This window comes from Beta vulgaris, chromosome 8, assembly GCF_026745355.1.
Source record: "Beta vulgaris subsp. vulgaris cultivar EL10 chromosome 8, EL10.2, whole genome shotgun sequence".
Lineage (NCBI taxonomy): Eukaryota > Viridiplantae > Streptophyta > Magnoliopsida > Caryophyllales > Amaranthaceae > Beta > Beta vulgaris.
In genome coordinates this window covers 16,360,507-16,366,746 of record NC_079209.1, presented here as the reverse complement: position 1 = coordinate 16,366,746, position 6,240 = coordinate 16,360,507, and the positions used below count along the sequence as shown (strand labels likewise).

General features: G+C 36.7%; 1 long non-coding RNA gene across 1 annotated transcript; it reads left to right on the top strand.

Annotated features, from left to right (window-relative positions):
- The first annotated feature begins 978 nt into the window (after window positions 1–978).
- On the top strand, window positions 979–3,373 carry LOC130589628 (uncharacterized). The gene is made up of 2 exons (XR_008967187.1): window positions 979–1,261; window positions 3,142–3,373. It is a non-coding gene; the product is annotated as an uncharacterized LOC130589628 (long non-coding RNA).
- Window positions 3,374–6,240: the final 2,867 nt, after the last annotated feature.

The window sequence follows — 6,240 nt, the reverse complement described above, 5'->3', positions numbered from 1 at the left end:
ATCATAATGTGTTCCACTCGTAAGAGTGATGGCATTGGCAGTATCCCATGGTTGCATTGATTGTGAAGCTAGTGACCTAGGTGGCTGTAATAGCCCTGTTTTTAAGAACCTTTATTTAAAAGCTAAAAGTGGATAAGACCATCATTCTTAATGGTTAAGAAAGCTTGTGGATAAGCATTACCATTCTTAATGGTTAAGAAAGCTTGTGGATAAGCATTATCATTCTTAATGGTTAAGAAAACTTGTGGATAAGCATCATCATTCTTAATGGTTAAGAAAGCTTGTGGATAAGCATCATCATTCTTAATGGTTAAGAAAACTTGTGGATAAGCATCATCATTCTTAATGGTTAAGAAAGCTTGTGGATAAGCATCATCATTCTTAAGGGTTAAGAAAGCTTGTGGATAAGTATTATCTTTCTTAATGGTTAAGAAAGGTCAAAGAGGATAAGAACATCATTCTTATTGGATAAGAAGGCTTTGGAAACCAATAGATAAGTTAGAAAGTCCTTGAGAGCCTTAAACATTAAGATTATGAAAATCGTTTGGAGATTGTTTTATCGGGTAACGACGAACTTCTAGTTAAAGAGCCTTTCGGGATTGAATCCGAGCTCAGAACCTAACCAAACTTGATATATGATATGCTTGGGATGTCTTAAGGTTAAAATGGTCATTTATCCCCAAGAATTACGTGGCTCAATAGGTAAATTGCTTACATAGTAAAACCTGGCCAGCTGAAATTACAGCTAGACCTATCCTCAAAGAAAGCTGCTAACAGCTACTTAAGTGTCGATCTCTCAAAGAACTTTTTATGCATGAAAGCCAACACCTTAGGCTAACACCTCAAGCAAGAATCACCCAAAAACTCCAAGAAACCGACCTTGCCCAGAAGAGGTTTCCCTCCTCCTTGGGTACCGCCAGAACAGCTATAAAAGACTGTTCTGGTTTTCGTCTCTTTTCTCTTATTTTTCCTCTTGGACACCCACTTTTCTTTACATAGAACTCTTCTAAACATCCATACAAAGTAGTTCAAGCTTTGGTTCCAATCTTTAGACCTTAAACTCATATAGAAAACCTTGCTGAAAGATCACATAAGTTGCTGTAAGTTCAACAGTTTACACCTCTTGTATTTAAGCTTAGTTTTTCATATCTATAAGCTTGTTGAAACTAATCTTTAGCATTTTATACATTCAGGGGAAGCTGTAGGAGTAGTTAACCAAGTGGATTAAGGAATTTCGTGGCTTTAAGCATCCTTAGTTAAGGTACACACTTAGTTTGGTTTTACCCTAGAGATTTCCATACCTATAGTTAGGTGATTGTTTCTTTCTAGTGTAAAGCATGTCTATGAAATGAATTTACTTATGATGTGTATTTTATTATGTGTATATTGAGTATATTACATGAGTATAACATGCTAAGGTTCATTAGAGATGTTTCATTTGACCTAAACAACACTTATACACTAAGTATTACGATTATGATTCTTAATGGAATGTGTTTAGTACATGGACTTGTGGAGTAATTATGATGATTAAGGTGGAGTTGTTATGTTATTGTTGTTGTGGAGTTGTTGTGGTGGTTGTGGTGAAGTTGTTGTGGAGTTGCTATTGTTGTTGTTGCTCTGTTGTAGTAGTGTTGTTGGGTTATTGTTGTTCTGTCATTGTGGTTGTGGTGGAGTTGCTGTGAAGCTGTTGCCTATTGTTGTTGTTGTATCGTTCTTATTGGATAGTCGTTGTTGATGATGCGAGGGAAGTCCTAATCTTAGAATTGGGAAACTGTTATAATTATTGTAGTTGGAGTTGATATGTATGAAGTCGAGTTATGAGTTATGGGAATGACTTCATTAATTTCTATTTGGGGTTCAGTTTTATTAGCATAATGGTTGCGTTAGAAGAAGATAATTAGAATAGTTAAGATTGGTTGTTGATTATTGTTATTGTTATGAGGTGATTATTGGAGGATGATTTTGGAATGGAGTATCATTCGAATTATGAAGGAGATTATAATGTTGGAATTGATATATTGGTTAAGGATTTGAGTGCAACATAGAAATCAGTTTATTGAGGTTTATTTACGAGTCGAGCTAGCTTTATATTCTCAATATAATTGTTGGTAGCACAATTAGGTGCTTGATTTAGGTACAGTTGTGAGTTATGTTTAGTTTGTTTAGTTATATAATTTGGAATTATGATTATGAATTGGGATGCAAGTCGATGTAGCTAATATCATCGAAGTTATAGATATTAATTAAGGATTAAGGAAATTAGAATGTTAAAGGTTGATAATTTGTGAATTGGGAATTAGTTTAAGTTTGGTTATTGATTATTGATGTTATCGTAGATGGTTGTTGGAGAATGGCTATGTAGACGTATATAATTCAAGATGATATGGGAAATCAAGTTATGATGCTTGGAGGTTTCGTATAATTGTTATAGAGTTGAGGTAACCTTTGGGTTCAGCAAAATATTTAAATCCTCCTGTGGGCGTTATATTGAATTTTGGATATCATATATCGTTTGTGGTAATGGCCATGATTATAGATACATCTCTGTGAGTTAGTTGTGAATTGCTATTGGATTGTTATAAAAGTATCATTTTGTTCAATTATCGAAATCGTTCGAAAATACTATATTTCTCAAAATATGATTTGGTATGATAATGAGGAAATGATTCAATATGAGTTAAGACCAGATAAGGTCGAATATGGTGTTATGTTATGAGTATTGAGGATTCAAGTATGAATCATTAAATATCTTATTTTATAAATATGAAAGTGAGGCATGAATAGGCACCCCGAGTTAGGGCGGGTAGAGTCCCTAGCTGTTGCCTTCCAGGAGGGGCAATTCCTGGCGTTATAGGACATGTCCGGGTAAGTCTTGCAAGCATAACAATAAAAGGCTGGGTGACGACCCTCATAGTTTGGAGACAGCTGGTACTGCGTGGTACCCCTCTCCACTCGCGTTCATGCCAAACGATCTGATTTTGTGAAAATATATCAACTAAGTTGAGTGTGATTATCTTTACTATAACTATGTGTTAGTTTTCAAAATACACCTAAACTTGTATTTTCTATTACACAGTGTGTACTCAGCTTTGCTGATGGTGTTGTCATTTCTGTGGCCTGTCACTTGGTGGGTGGCAGAGTCAAACATTGTTGCAGGTTTGGTGTTGTGAGCTCAGGATTCTGAAGTGAAGCAAGATAAAGATGTCGTCGTAGCTTATGAATTGAGTTTGTATTTTAGATAGTCAATTAAGGAATAGTTTCTGATATATTTCGTTGTATACAATATTTGGGAATATTAGTCGAGATATCGGTGTAATTGAAGTCTTATATAAAGGATTTTGTTTTGTGGGCCAATGACCCACAGGTCCAAGATCGTTTTCTAGGTTATGTTTCCACTGCGAGTAAATGTTTAATTCGAGGCTTACTAAATATTGATTGTGATTAGTGAATCTTAAGTGTGCTTACCTAGCAGCTCGGGAAAACGGGCTGTTATAGTGGCCTACTAGTAGAAGAACTAGCCAACTGAGCTAGTTGAGTCTCCAACATCTTGTTATGCATACCCAAATTTTCCAGTTGAGTTTTTATGTCGGCTTGGAAAGCATTGAACCCTTTCTGCAACCGGGACATCATGTTCTTCAACTTTGTCATGGCTAGGTCGGCGGTAGGAGCAGGTTGTTGAGGTGCTTGATTTCTCTGGAAGCCAGAAGGAACTTGTTGTGGAGGTTGATATTGTTGTCTCTGTTATTGAGGCACATATGGTTGTTGAGGCTGAGGATTCAACATATTACTACTCAAATATGAAAGGTTTGATGGTGTCTCAACCCTGGATTGTAGGTGTTAGAATATGGGTTAAACTAATTCCTAGGTTGTGACTGAACAACATTAACTGCCTCATTGTTTCCCCCTACATTAGAGGATAGGAGAGGAGGACACTCTTGAGTGTTGTGCCCAAGTATCCCATAAGCATCACAAATGTGAACATTGTAGTTAGAAGAACTAGGCATCGGCCATCGCTTTAACACTCATGTGGGAGGAGTCATTACCTAACTTTAAGGAATCAATGTTTTGAGTTAGAGCAGCTAGTTGCCCAGACAGTACGGAAATGGCTTCAACATCATGTTTACCTCCCTTTTTCATAGAGGAACAAATAATAAATGCTTGATTAGATGCTAGTTTCTCCAGAAGTTTATACCCTTCCTCAATGGCTTTATCCATGAAGAACCCACCGGATGCTCCATCAATTACCCGCCTTGTATCTACATCAACTCTAGTGTAGAAAATCTAACACAAATACCACTGGTCCAAACCATGATGAGGACACAGACCCTACAGATCCTTGAACCTCAAACACCTACAATCCAGGGTTGTAACTATGGCACATGTCTCATGGGCGTTATTGCTCCAAAAAACAAGTGTTCTTCAGAGTAGAGGTTAGTTTAATACTATAATTCAGACAAAATAAAAATAAACCATCTTCCCGGCAACGACGCCAAAATTTGACAGGCTAAAGTCGTATTACCTAATCAAAAATAACCTAACGTCCACTAACTAGTAGTCAGGGAAGTCAGGATCGAATCCACAGGGAAAAAGTTATATTATTATATATGACCTCTAATATTATACTAATAAAATCAGATGAAGATGGTTGTGTTACTAAACTAAGCAAATACCAGACCTAAAAAAGACGGTAAAAATCAATTAATAAAGCACTATAATAATGGATCACTATGCATACAATTCAAGAAATCAAGGACGAAAAACAACCCCTAATAAGTCAAACTTTCTAGGCGACATATAATTTCTATCAGACATTACCTCCCTCAAAGATCACCCTGATCTCGTTCTCGCATGGTTAAGGGTCACTTTGCCTAATGATTGAAAGCCTATACGATATCTCTCCTCTCGAAGTAGATTCAGTATTGTAATAATAGATATATAAATCAGGCCTAACTTATAAATCTAGCATGAAGATTCAACCACAGGAAACAATTGAAATATAAGGCAATCAGACTAATCTATCAATCCCTCATTGCATACATAGATCCCCACAATCTTAGAAATAAAACTACTCACTCATAATTATGAAAACAATAACAAAATTAATATAAAAACTCTAAACGTTGCAAATAACTAAGAAAATAATCTTAATTAACAATAGATGAAGTAATAAAGAAAAATTACCAAATTGAAGAATTGTATTGAACTTGTGTAGATGACAAACGTTCGATCTTGAATTGAAAGCAAAAAGCACTAGATTATGGTTCTTCAATCATTCTCTAGAGAAAATTATGAAAACTAATATTAAAACCCAAGATGCCTTCTAGGAAATCTAAACTTACTATTTATACAAGTCCTAAAACCAATAGGAAAAAGTATCAAAATGATCCCGAGATTCATTAAAAAGTGTGTGGCGTGTCGTCGCCCGAACGGGCCAATAACGCCCGACCCAATCGGGCTCCAACGCATAGAAAGTATCCTAAAATCACAGGTGCCCGATGTCATCGGGCCGCCTAAAAAACTCATCAGAGGCGCAACATGTGCTCTCATGGGCGTCCGATGTAGTCGGGCCAAACCGCCCGATCGGGCGTCAACAATGAATTACGACTTGGTTTCAACGCCAGATCAAGCCCGCATCCTTTACTCGTTTCTTGGCTCAAGTGCCAAATCTTTGGCTCTTCTTTTGTTCAAGGGTCCCGGAAAGCGTCCTCGGGACCTTGCGATTCAGCGTCAAACATCCCCAATCCAGTGTAGCGGTCATATAACAGATAGAAATTAGGGAATAGTTCCGTAAAACATGTCATTCGATGCAAAACAACAAACCACAACTATATGGAGAAAGTTAGTACAGAATGACTCCTAAGAGCACCATAAGCATCACTTTTAGCATATAAGAAAGGGGAAAACTCTATATAAAGTCATAACATCAGGTGCCAGAAGGAAGCAGTTATGATTTGAATCATAAATGATTCAAATTATTCCCTTCCAAGTAGGCAAGGAAGTTATGCATAGTAACGAAGTATAAATACAAGAAGAAGGATAAATTGAAAGACAACAAACACAACACTCAAGAACGTACAATTTACTTCCTTTCTAGGATTAGCCCCCTTCTGGGGTTATAGTTTAGTTTCTAGCCTAGACTTAGAGCATGTACTAAGTCACAAGTTTGTTCATCTCCAATTTTAACCGAAACTCATGGAGGTATTCATCTTCGTGTTTTTCCTCTAATTGTCCAGCCTG